This window comes from Falco rusticolus, chromosome 1, assembly GCF_015220075.1.
Source record: "Falco rusticolus isolate bFalRus1 chromosome 1, bFalRus1.pri, whole genome shotgun sequence".
NCBI lineage: Eukaryota > Metazoa > Chordata > Aves > Falconiformes > Falconidae > Falco > Falco rusticolus.
In genome coordinates, this window is record NC_051187.1 from 41,912,832 (window position 1) to 41,926,748 (window position 13,917).

The following is a 13,917-nucleotide window of genomic DNA, read 5'->3' on the forward strand; positions in this document are numbered from 1 at the left end:
TTATTCCTGCACAAATTAAGTCATTTCAGTAGACAAGGAAGGAAATGGGGAGAAAAAAATCCAATAAAATATTTAAAGTCTTCCTTTAAAAGTTCCAAGATTCTTTCTCAAATCTTGTTTTGTACATAGGAAAAATAAGGAAACAGGTTGGCTGGAACGTTTTATTAGCACATTTATTGTAACTTACATAGCTCCTTGTGTAGTTTCACTGCTTGCATACTGCATCTGGTCTAGATCCATACAGATTACTTTGCATCCCCATAGGTCACTGTTTCTTTTCCATCAGATTAGATTGCATGGCAATATTAGACATATATATATAACATGCACAAATGCATTGGTCAAAATGCCAGTTGCTTTTCATTGGTAGCTTTGTTCCAACGTAATGGAAAGGTGTTAGCTATTTAAAAGAAATGAAAAATGAACACAAAATGGCATATCTGTCATTTCTATTGTATTCCAAGCTTGGAAAAGCAGATCTCACTGAAAAATCATATTTAGTATAACATACAGGATTTATAGTGTAGAAAAGCAGCCAAGAAGAATCCAGAGGTGCATCAAAATAAGTCTGAAAAATCTGTGTTGGGTGCAACTGCGAAGTGTTTTGACTGTAATAAAATAATCTATCTGCATGTTTCAGTAAAACTGGCTGCATTACTTCCTCCTAAATGCCACTTAGATGTCCTCTGTGTCTCTAATAGCATGTAATCTACACAAATATCTTCCTGTCAGCAGAAACCCAAACAATTTGGTACCTTCAACGTGTCCCGCCTGTAGTTCCTAGCATGCTCTGGGGGAGCAGGTAAATGAGCATGCCTCCATTTAACAAGGGGAAAATGAGGCAGAAGGCTCTAACAATGTCCTCACAGGACGTTTGAGAGTCATTAAGTAGCAGAGCCCAGGCTGAAACTATTTTAAATAGACTATTGTATGTCCCTGCTAATTGTTCTGAATTCAAAGCCTGAAGTGATCCCTGGAGGTTACAGCACACGCATGAGGTAGAGGAACCATGCTTAAAATGCCTGTGTTCCTTTAGGGCATGACTGAGTGGGGAGAGGACAAGGCTGATGGGCTCCAGGAGGAACAAGCCAGTTCTAAAGCCCGTTCCTGAGTGGGAGTGTGAGAGCACGTTCAAAGCAGTTCTCTTGAGTTCTATGATTCTGGTTCCTGCTCCCAGCTGATCTGGCCATGTTGTGCTGGCGGTACGTGGTGGGTTGCCCGTGTATCTTCTGCATTGCCCTTGGTGGCTGGGTCACTGGGCCCTCCCTGGGAGGGAAGGTGGTGGCTTCTGTCCCTGCCCCGCTGTGACTCACCATCAGTGCCCGCGCGGGGCCGGTCTGGCAGCAGTCCACAGAGGACAGCGTAGGGTGTCCTGCTGTGCTTCGATCCTTTCCCTCACCCTTTTTACCCTCGACAAGGAATCCATTGACTGCTGAGCAGCTGTACTGCGGGAACATGCAGGCACACGCTGCAGCAGTGCATGGGCTGGATCAGCTGGTGGGTCTGTGACCACTGTGGTGTTAACGGTGCCGTTTCCCTGCCTCTGTCAGTGGCTCAGCCTTTCCTGCTCGTGGTCTGAGCATTTGTTGCCCTGACATTGTGCCTTCAGCCCGGAAGTGCCAATCTGCCAGACCCAGTGAGCCTCAGAGAGCTGCTGACGAGTTCAGCTCCAGTTAGCTCCAGTTCAAGGTCAAATGGGACTTTAAAATACGAATAAATGTCAGGGTTTGCTGGCACATCGATCTCAGTCTTTTTGATTACTGCCAGATCGCATGAATAAATTAGCCTTGACAGGTGCGATAAATTGTATAGGCTACTGATCTCAAACAGTAAATGTTAAAGAAGGACGTGGGAGGCCTGGAGGGGAAAGTACCCTCTGCAGATGCTTGTATTAAATGAGGTGAGTTTTGATACAGCGCTCTGGGGGTGATCTTCAGGCAGGAGGAGGCCTTTTGTTCATTTCAGATCCTGTGCCAAGCTGGGGCACGTCTCCTGCTGCAGCATTGATTTCCTTTGTCAGAAGGAGTTGGGGTGACCGTGCATATGGAGCGAGAGCGCTTTGGCTGCCTTTTCCACCAGCTGCCCTGCCTGTCCCGCAGGGCTGCCGAACAGCTCAGCTCGGGCCTTCTGCTTCCCAGGGGTGAACACAGGCAAACAGGTCCCTAACTAAAATAAATCAAAAGTAGAGGGCGTTGGAAGTAGCCCTGCCTGTGCTGTGATCCTACCCTGAACGCTGTCATGGGTCTGCATGTCAGATGTTTGCCGGGACTTCTTGCTTGGCAAGCAGCACAGACAGTCAGAGAAACCCGCCTGACTCCCAGTGCGTGCTCTCTTCTCTGTGATTCCGTGTAACGTAACTGAGACTCTTCATTTCCCTCCTATGCATAAACATCAGCAATATCAACCACTGCTTAATTATTTCATTTTTTTTTAGATAAGGAATTGTTATCTTTTGTTGATTCCTAAACGAGCACGTGAGAAGAATTTGAGGATAGGGTGGGTTTTTTACTGATGCTACTTCATGTGTCTCTAAACTTTCAGTTTTCTTGAATGTAGAATCCAATATTGCAATGCTGTCCAACATAAAACAAATCAGAAAACCAGACTTCTTGTCACAAACATGCAGACTTGCTCTTTTCCATGTACTCTTACCCCTTAATTAAGCATGCCCTCTTTCTGCAGCATCATATCATACATTCTGTCTTCCCATCTTGATAACTCATCTCTGTGTGTGTGTATATAGGTCTGTGTATACGTATTTATATGTATGTAAAGGTCATGGACTGCTGCTCATTTTGGGCCATTCCTCCTCTCAGAGCTTCTGTGAAATACTTGGATTTATGCCGAAACACTGAACTTCATAGTGTGGTTAATCAAAAATGCACAGTTTAAATACAGAAGCATTTTTTCTGCAAAAGCAGAAATGCATGGAAGTGCTATATTTTGTAGCAAATTAATTAAAAGTAGAAACTTTATTTTGGCTTCAATCAATTTTGCGAAAGGAAAGCAGAACAGAATCTTTAAATTAGGTGGATTTAAAATTTTCATTGTGACTATTCTGCATAGCTCCAATTGTCTTTACTATAAATATGCAGCCATCACTGTTGCACATAAATGGTCCCATTAATATACATAATCAGTAGCATATGTATAATTTAAAAGGGACAATTAAATCTGTTGTTTATTTGCCAAACTGTTTGGGTGCTGTGATGAACTGACACATGCTCAATGTATGTGTAGTGTTAGGATGGAAGGGGTTACAAAAAAGGACTTTTACTTCTATAGAAATGCCTTCATGTAGAAATAGGGTAATGTAAACAGAGTGAGAGAAGGCTGGGAAAGAGAAAGGGCTTTTCCTATTACAAGAGCTTCACCAGATGGGTGGTATCCACCACACACCGTGCATGTGGTGAGGGTGTTAAGAACAGTAATGAGAAAACCAAGGTAAAATGGTGTTGAGAGAAAGGAGGGTCAGCCACAGCGCTGAGTTGTAGGAAGCAAATCTCCTAATAAGAAGGATTTTGAGAATGGTGTAGAAGCTCTTGAAAGATTAGCCAATGCAGGCAGGTGCCTCCAAGCCTCAGAATGTGTGGTTTTCTGATTACTGGAATTATAGGGGGGAAAAATATGTTTACAAAGCAGTTGGGAAGAGGATGAAGATTATATTTTGAAGGCCAGGAAAGTATTGTGCTAGATTTAGGAGTCAGGCAAGAAGCTGTTAAAGTAAATAGATAAGAGAAAAGCATTAGTATTTCTAGAACTGGGGCTGCTTGAACACGTGCCAGATGAAACGAGGAGGTATTTGCTCATAAGAGTCAAAGCATTTTCAGTCAAAAACGCTGCACAGGTTACTATGGATATTTTTTTGCATGCCTACAAAAGCGCTTCTCGGTGTTTCTGCTCACAATGTCTGTTGTTTTCAAATCTTGTAAACATTAATTCTCAAATGGTAAACCTTTAAAGCTTCAGAGTAAGCCAAGAGATGAAACCTCAGGGACTTTTTTGTGCTGTACAGAGTACTATTGTGAGAATGGATTCACATGATAAATTACAGCTGTATGATTTGTAGATACTGCACTGCTCTGCTCCCTCCCCAGTAATCCACCTGTCCAAACAAAATGCTACTTTCTCAGTAAATTCAGATTTAACTTAATTTTTGCCTTCTGAAACATTTTGACAATTGTTGTTCTGTGGCATTTGGGATGAGGCTGGGACTGCAAATCTTACTGCAATCCAAAACAACAAAACAAATTTTTAGCATAGTGACAAATTCTTTAAAACATCCACAAAAAGAATACATCCTTACCCTCATTGCTGATGCTTTTTTTTTCCTTACTCCTTTATAGTAAATGTAAAGAGATCAGAATTTATTACTTAAAAAAGGCACACCAGTCTGAAAATGGTTACATCCATCAAAGGAGGAACCAGACCAGGAAAGACAACTGAGTTTTTCTTTCAGCTTGCTTATTATCTACCTTGTACAGAAACTTGATCACCTAAACATTTCTTCCCATACAACAGAGACATTAGTGATTAATGCATATCTGTTAGGTACATGATGATCCTCTATGGATTTTTATTAAAATGCCACCTTCAGTAACTAATTCCTCTAAAGACCTGGGTCTAATTGCATCAGCTGACATATAGTTTGTGTGGTCAGGTGTCAGTTTTCTAATAGACACATGCAAAATCTGTCAGCTGTTTGTTCTTAAAGAACTACTTTGACCTAGCAATTAGAAATTGGCTAGATATAGTAAGTCTTGAAATTTTATTTAAAATTGGATTCCAAATTTCCAAGGCAAAATGCTCTTAAGCAGGAGCAATACCCCGAGAAAACAACATGTGGGAATGGAAAATCAGAAAGCAAATCAGGTTGTTTTATACTCAACCACTTGTTACAAGGCATCACAGCCCTAAGTTCTAGCATTAATCCATGTTTGGAAAGATGTGCACTTGCTTTAAGATGTGCTATGTGTAGAGCTGGATATAGCACCCCACCTCCAGAGCCATCACTTTGAGAACAGGCTGTGGATTTTGAACGTCTTTCGTTGTTAGACTGAAATCTTACCTGGTGCCTGGAGTTCTGTCTTTGGGGGTCAGTGGGTCCAGCAACTGGCCAATAAGGCATTTATTTTCTCAGTCAACTGTGGTAAACTGTTGTGTATTGAAATAATAGTTCAATATTATTCAAACTGCCTCCATCACCTTAGAAATTTTGTTAGCTGATTATTCAGTTCACTGTGTATGCTGCTTTCCCTTGTGTCGCCTCTCTTCATGTCTGTGACGTGAATTACGAGGGGTGGAAAAAAGCATAGTCAGGCTTAACCTATAAAAAAGGAAAATAAAATGCTTGATGGGGATCTTAAAAAAAAAACAAAAACAAACAACAAAACAAAACCAAAAAAAACACACCAAAAAAAACCCCCAACTAAACCACCACCAAAAAACCACCACCAAAACTCTAGATGAGAAGCCATGGGAGAAGTGAGTGAGATAAGGCAAACAAGAAACAAGCATTTGGAGGTAGGGATTAACACAGGTAGCTGTGGGCTGTGAAATGTGGGCATTTTGCAAATAGCCAGAAGGCAGCTTAATGATCTCCAGGGCACTGTAATTAATAATTTTTGCAGAGAGGCATGCAGAATGGGACACGTTGAACCAAGTTTTGACAGGCATGTCCTGAAAGAAGAGGACAGGTCTTGGTAGAGTCAGTTTTGAAAGCACCTATGGTTGTACTAGCTGCTTCAAATGACCCTGACCTGCCCCTGGAGGGCAAGGAGGTATGGATAACAGATCATGGAGCCAAGCCCTGAGTACTCTGCACTGAGCACCCGAAATGTTAGGCCAAACCCAGTATAAACTGAGTGAGTCCATTAACTGCTGTACCTTGCCATGCAAGCCACATAAGGGTTCTTCTGTCTTCTCCTTCTAAGGATGGATTTTTTTTTTGTCAATGCATGTTGTTTCTAGAGTCACGCTGAGGTATTCTCTGGGTTGCAGCAGAAGTGATGCTGCAATGGAGAGACGGGACGCTGCTTGATGCAAGCAAATGTTGATTTATTGTACACATCGCAAGTTTATATATGTCTTCAAAAGCTGCGCGCTTTAAACAGATTGGTTCTTTAAGCTAAGCATTACATACTAGGCAATCCCTGATTGGTGGTTAACTACAAACAAAGGACACTTTAAGTAAGTGTTTACAGTCATCAATTAACAGCAAGGTGTTACCTCTCCTTGGCCGATCCATCCCCCACTCCCCTGTGCTCTCTCAGCATGACTCATCATGTTAATTGTTATCTATTCACACTCCTTGTCCTCCCAGGGTTCGTGACCTACAAGCTCGAGCACATTCTCCTCAGTTAACTGATTGCCACGCATGGTCCTGATTTCCAGGCCCCCTCCTGCAAAGGGAGTTTAGAAAGCAGAATTTGGACGCAGGTTTGTGCCATCCTGTGCTCGGCAGCAGCTCTTGGCATTGTACGTGCTTTCGTTTATGCAGGTTACTCACAGTTGTCTTCAGCAGGAAGCACAGCAAAAATAATGACTATGGAAAATGCGGTTCATTTTTCTTCTTCCTCATTAATCCGTATTCAGTACATCTTCAGGAGGATATAGTGATGTGCAAATGTGGTGTTAGTTACTTTCTCTCCCTTTCCATTCCCTCTGCCTGTTTTAATTAAGCATAGCCTATATTGTCCATCTTACTGAAGCAACATTTCCTGTCATGTCAAATGTCAAAGGCAGTTTCTACATGAAAAAACAACAAATTCCAGCACTTATTAAGATGTTTCTTAGACCTTCACACAAAACTCTTTTATTCTGCATACCTTGCGGGGCACTGATTTTTATTTTTTTTAGCAAAGAAATCGGATAGGGAAGGATAGTGCAATCTAGCATTTTAAGTTTGAAGTTTAGCAATGAGTCAAGACACAGATAAAGAAAGAAACTGAGGCAAATGTGACAGCAAGAGAAAGGAGGAGTGATAATATGGTGACCTGGGTGAATTGCATTTCAAAAGGTAGTTTAAAGATCCTGTAATCTTTTCCTTAGCCCTTTGATGAGTAAAGACAGGGGAAAATTCTTTCTGTGGCATGAGCTGAATGTCCACACCCCCTGAGATATGATGAAAGTGCTGTGATTTTGCAAAACAGAAACCCCATATGTAACAAACTGGGGTCGATGAGCCTGCTAGAGATTGCATGCTAAATCTTTCAGCCTGCTGCATATTGACTTTAAATTGCAATATACAACAAAATGCCGTGCAGTCTGAAATGTGTCTGCACCTTCCTGGTGCGTGGGGTGAGCATGGGGCGGACTTCTGCTCTAAGTGCAGAGGCACGGCAGCCACTGATTTTAATTTATTGTACATCTGAATGGCACTTATTTTCAAAACAACTCTGGTAAATCCAGTGCTGTTCTGCACTTGTTACCACATTAATAAAGATCTGACAAACTAAGTTCTCCCTTTCATGCATTAATTTCTGCACTGTTTCTGCTTCTGTCGCTGTAAGGGCTTCATGCAACATTCCCCCATTAGCACAGACCCACTAGATCTTCAGTAAAGACTACTTGTATCCTCTTTTTTTGCCATTGGTGCTGGTATCCCCTGCCCCAAGCAGGTGATGAAGGGCATGAGGAGCCTAAATGTGAACGGCTGACTGTTAACCTCATCCCTATTTTTCTCTAGATGCTTTCACAACAGCCTCTGGGGTAAACAACAGACCTGCTGTCAGTTTTGCCTGGGAGTGTTCTGATGTACGGAACCAAACCAGGAGTAAGGAAGGTGTAAATGTAACCGCCCTGGTTGTAGGTCAGGCTCCAGGATAAGAAGCATGAATACAAGATGCAAGAGGTACGTGTTTTACTTTGTTCAGTTCTCAGCCCAGGCAGGCAGGTTGGTGTGTGAGCAGCACTCGTGGCACCCCACATGTGTAGTCTTTGGGTTTTGGGCATCTTTTGCCCTCTGTGCTTGGAGCTGGCAGCAAAGTGTTCTGTGGGGACGGTGGAGATGAGCTGCTACTCAAGTGGTGAGACAGATGGACAGGACCAATTCATCTTGGGCGGTGCAGGGGGGAGGCTGAAAATTCAGAAAATTTTACCACCTTGGTTCTGCTTTTCTTTCAGTCCTAAATCCTTTCTTTCTGGCAAATCTTTAGACCTTTTCTCCACCTTCTGTTTTCTGCTCTTGCCAATATGTCTTACTTCTTTTTCATCACTCCTCTATCCCTCCACCTTTCCTGGCTCAGCTCCACCAGACCTTAATGTTCCACACTGTCATCTAGCTGTGCCAGTGACTTACGAGCTCAGTGCTGCTGGGGACACCAGACCTCTTAAGTACCTAAGCTCCCAGGAACCTCCCAGGAAAGCTCATAAATGTCTTTCGCAATGGATATTCAGAGAAGTGTTAGAGGTTTGAGAAGTTTCTTGCTTAAGGGAGAGGCCTAGACTAGATGAGAAGGAGAAAACCTACTACTCAGGTTATGGAGAGAGAAAAAAAAAAAAAGCGTCTTTTAATAGCAAGAACAATTATCCAGGGGTCCTATCTGTGACATGAAACGATACTGTAAGGGAGATGTCTTAGGCTGCTCAGAAATTAATTCAGAGGAAAAGCAGAAGAGGCTTATGTTTTGTGGGGAAATCAGCCTTTGATCATGGACCTTTCTTTTAACTTCGACTGTAGAAAGATGATGGAGTAAAGACTTCTAGAAATGCTGTACATGTGAAAGGAAAATTTGAAATGGTGACCTCGGGAAGTAAACCCAGAGGTGGATGCAAACACAATCAGATTAGTGGGTGAAAGGAGGGCCAGGCTCGGATGCATATGAAGAAGTCTTTAAAATCCACAAGGTCTCAAGAGCTAATCCTGTTCTGAGGTTTGCCTACCATGTCCCTCATTCCTCTGTTATCTCTTGCCTGATTGACTCTTCTGCTTCTTTGGTCTCTTTTTCTCTGTGTGTTCACTTGTTTTCAATGCTGCCATCTTTCTTTTCACCCATTCATCCCCCTAGGTCAGGGGTCCTCAAACTACAGCCTCTGGGCCAGATCCGGCCCCCCAGGGTCCTCAATCTGGCCCCCAGTATTTACAGACCCCCCCTGCCGAGGGTTTGGGGGGGAAACCAAGCAGCCACAGATGACTGCCTGCCACTTCATCCCTGCGCCAGCCCCCTGTTTACACGGTTTGAGGACCCCTGCCCTAGGTAGTTGGACAAAGTAGCTAGAAATTCTCTTGTGCTAATGAGAATCCAATGTTGCCTTTCACCAGCCTGATGAAAATAGACCTTGAGGCCCCACACTACAATGGCCGTAGTTTTAGTATAAAAACAACTGTAAGCTGTAGAAGTGGAACAGAAAACAATATTTAAAATTCTTACAGCACCCTTGTATGTATCCATAAATCCAGGATATTGTCAGAGATGGGCTAGGTGAGTCCCTTTTCATATCCATTACTGCCAAATTGTTTAGGAATGGTTTTAAGGCTATTAACTGCTTGATAATATAGACAGGTTGATTTGGTTGATTAATGTGGATGTTTCAGCTTACATGTCATGAGTATTCCCAAACTAGTCAGATTTTTTTCAACTTGACTGTGGTGGCATCAAGCTGTGGCTGACTGTGCCAACTTGTATTTTCTCATCCAGTCAGTCTTTTCTCTAACTTTGAACTGAAACTTTAAAGTATCTTTTTTTTTTTTTTTTTTAAGCAATCACTTATGAGTTTGTACTGTTTTGCATCAGTGCAATGTTACAGAAGAGTCTTAGTGACCGGTTCCTGTGGGTGTTCAGTGTGACGGGGTTTGAACACCTTAACAAATACTGTGCACAGCCTGATTGCCGGCATGCAAAGCTGTGTTTTCACTGAATGGTCATGGTTGTGGTTAAATGAGTGAGTCCCTGCGCACACTGTGATACTGCTGACATTCAGTGGTTCTCTTTGCTTATGTGAAGAATTTCATCCAGCTGATCAAGCAGTAGATGCAGTTCTGTACGACTTTGGCCAATATCAAACAAAAAATTAGTCACAGTCATATGTTAACAATAAATAGCCAGAAACTTAATTATCAGCAATGTGTGAATTTGTGAAAATGCTGCTCAATTTGTGAACTACTTGTAAATTGAAAAACAGCCAAATCTATTCTAAATGATTGGTATAATCACTCTGAGACACATTGTCTAATATCTGCAGCTATCTTTTTGATTCCTGTCTATTTAAGGGGTGACTCTTGTGGGGGTGTACATCTTAACAGACCTTGGTTTCCAGAGAACATAACCCTTGCCTTTCAGGGGGAATTTAACTCTCTAACCTTTGCTGCCCAATGATAGGAGGACTCTGTCACCAGTGTTTCTTTGTGATTGACAGTCAGTAAGGCACTCTAGAGTGACAGCTTAATACTTTTCTACATATCTTTTGGCTAGGTTCGAGTGACATCTATGTATTGGCTTTTGATGCCAAACACTCCAGAAAGTCATGTATAAGACTCTGTCTAAATCTCAGACTAGTGCAGATGAAGCGTTAGATGTCATTAACCAGGACAACGCGGTATCTAGATTTCCAGCCCAGATCTTAGACTTATATGAAGTGTACATTCTGCTCTATGTGGGCATCGGCAGTCAAGGAGCCTGATAAATTGCTGTTGGGGTTCATTTTCAGAGTAGTATCTAGCAATGTAGCTGGGCAGTTCTCATTAATATTAATAGGAATTTAGCAGATAAATCTCCTTGAATAACTTTTAGAAAATTTACCCTTAATGTGCCTTACACTTAACAGGCCGAGCTGTGTTTTGAAATTCCATTTAAGAAGGGCAATGTGATAGATACAGTAACAAGGGATTTGGAAAAACCAGTTGGATGCATATTTCTACATGACACTGGAGGCTTACAGTACTATTAAATCAGAGCATCCTAGAATACTATTAATGAAATCCCCTTTAACCTTAAGGGGTATTTTTTTCTAAGCGATCCACAGGGGATTTGGCTGTTAAATTTCCATTAACAGTAATGCGATTCACACTATTACAAAGCAAGTTTCCCACTAGCTGTGCTGAAAATCTACCCCCTGCAGCAATTAATCATGCCCATTGGGCTCATTAATGGAAATATGAAGCAAATTATCTGGCTAATCATGATATGTGATCAATTGGCTCTCCTGCAGTAGTTGACTGCAGGCTAGTTAAAGCCAACTCAGTTTTAGGACGTTAGAGCTGAGTGACAAAAGACGAGGTGTCCCTGTCATGATTGTAAATGTCAAGGCATCTGCAGCTCGTAGGCAGAGTGTACCAAGGTTTGCAAGTGGGAGGTTCTCTGTGTATTTTCCTGACTTCCATCTCTGGGTGTTACATTTTTCCAGTTTCCCTCTGACTTGCATCCCTCATATCAGGTTCTGCAGGGGCTTCCCAGAAGGAGCATTCTTCCCTCATTGCCTTTACCAGGGTGTCACTGGTGTCCTGCTGGAGTATTCTGCATTTTGTCATTCTGCTAAAGCCAGGGACTTGTGTTTTATTCTACTCCTCTAGGAATCTGCGTTTTCAAGCTGTGTTGTGAGAATGGATAAGCTAGCCTGAATGTTGTGGTTGTGCTGGAATGTATTCCCAGAAGCCTTGGCTCTGTCCTTTTATCTATTACTCTACTACCTGATAGCAAGAACTCGTATCCCATTTTGCTTGACCTGTTTTGCAAGAAGAACTCTCTGAGGTTGTGGGCTTGTTGGGTGAAGCGTGCCAAGGTCATCCCTCAAACTACGGGAAAGAGAACCATCACCTTAGCATAGAAGCTAGAGAGTTCAAACTTCACCGTTGCACTGCTTAAATGTTAAAGACGGGAAGCTACAAAATACACCCCTTTTTTTAATGCTTGGTTAAATCTAAGCCACTTAGTATTTGGTTTGGGGGCTTTTTTGTTCTCACAGGCATTCTGTGAAGTCCTAACATAGTGCCAAAATGCAGCCCTAGTTAGGCTGCAGTCTCAACTCTTGAGAATATTCTTTGATGTACATTGTAGTATTATGGTTAAGCTAACTGGCAAACATGCAAATCCAGGAGCACCATGCAAAATCAGTAGCATTTCTTCAGGCAGAACACCAATTTATAGCCACACTGCATGACTCTGTCATTTTCCTAATGAATTCTCTAGTGTGCAGAGGTGCACTAAACAACAAAGATAAATACTGGTGTGTAGAGGAGCATAATACAGATTTATAGCCATAACAGAACACAGAGTACAGATGTTTTGCATATAACCAAGATTGGTTTATGGGCTTTTGCAAGCAGGGGTATCTGTATTCTAACTAAGGACTGTTTTATAATGGAACTTGAAATGAATAAAGCAACAGGAGACTTTTTCAAATACATTTTGGTACCATCTGAACAGCAGTGTCTTCTGTGTACCCCACTATGTGTGTTCCAGCTCTTACTGAGAGCTGTCTGATGGCATAGGTTGGGTGCTGAAAAGGAAGACTCTTCAAGATCACCTGAGCAACCTTGAAGCAGAGATGTCATAGAAAAGAGGACACTTACAAGAGCACTTAAGCAATTTTTTAAATCCGTTCCAGAATGTGTATTGAGTTAGCCAGGCACCAACATATAGAATATAGCTTTTCATTGCCTTACTCTGTCATTTGGCATGGAAACATTTAGTGCCTTGTTATTAATTTTCATATATTCAGAAGCTTATTTCTGCAGAAATCTTGATTTATTTATTTTTTCTTACTGGGGAAAATAAAACAAACTGCTTCTATTACTCTATGTTTCCATGGGGAACCTTACTAATGTACATAATATACAACAGCTGATGGCAAGTGATGATAAGTTGCTTATACCACTGGGAGCTCTGGAATGAGTGGTTTACAAAGCTGGGTAAGTAATGAAAGTCCATAAACAAGACACTCCACAGAGCAGCAGACTGACAGAATTTTGGCTCCAAGTTTGAGGTTGTTTGGCTGGTATTGGAAATCCATATAACATGCTTCCCTCCTGGCATCTGCTAATTTGAGAAGGTTCAGTTCATTACAATAACAGATTTCAGCTAAGCATGACTGTAGTCTGTGGCCTGTTGGATGGATGGCCTCACTGGGAGCATCTCCTAACTTGTTCTCACACTATTGGGTGCTACAAGACAAGTCCTCCGTGGTCATTTGTCATTCCCTGACTCTAGGCAGGTACATGTGCTGATTTGTAGTTAATGCAGGTGATCTTTGTAGCCTTTCTGATCAATCTAACCTAATAAAAGGAGTAATTCTCTGGGTTTAGGGCCAATTTACTTTTCCAAGATGGTACGCATGCCTGCAGCTCAACTATTAATGAGGTAACATCTTGGAGCCCATTAAGTGAAAATGAATCAGTAGAGCCCATTAGACTTAATAAAGTTCAACAAGAGATGGAGCAGGTGAATTTTTCCTTGTTACAAACTCCTGTGTTTTATGGAAAGTTAGAAAACTCACAGCAGCTTTTCACACAAGAATGTCAGGCTCTGTGTTCCTGAAAGCTGTCCATCTCCTTTAGTTTCAGCCAGCATACTGATGGTTTCCTAAAACAGAGTTGTACTACTAAAAGGTTACAGATTCAAAATGGCCTATATGTAATATTTTTCTGGATGTTATTTTAGTGAATGTTCTTGCAGATCAGCCCTCATCTATGAAAGGTTTCTATTAATAAAACCAGCTGTGGAACAGGAAGACAGAATGGTGTCATTAGTAACTGCAAAACCCTTTCAAAGCACTATTCATCATCCAAATAATTTACTAAATGGTTTCTGAGAAGAACTATTAATTAACTGGCCAGAATGAGCCACATTAACATTTGTTTATCACACTATGTTTGTTGGCCTTGTGGGCTTGGACCAGAAGAGAAGTTATTGGAAGAAACACAGAGGGGAAAACTGTAGCTGTCCCACCGTGGACAGAATATTGCCATTATTTGCACGGTGA

At 41.8% G+C, this 13,917-nt stretch overlaps 1 protein-coding gene across 4 annotated transcripts in view; it reads left to right on the forward strand.

Annotated features, from left to right (window-relative positions):
* Positions 1-13,917, forward strand: part of GALNT9 (polypeptide N-acetylgalactosaminyltransferase 9) — a 325,628-nt gene that overhangs the window by 254,860 nt on the left and 56,851 nt on the right. The window lies entirely within an intron of this gene.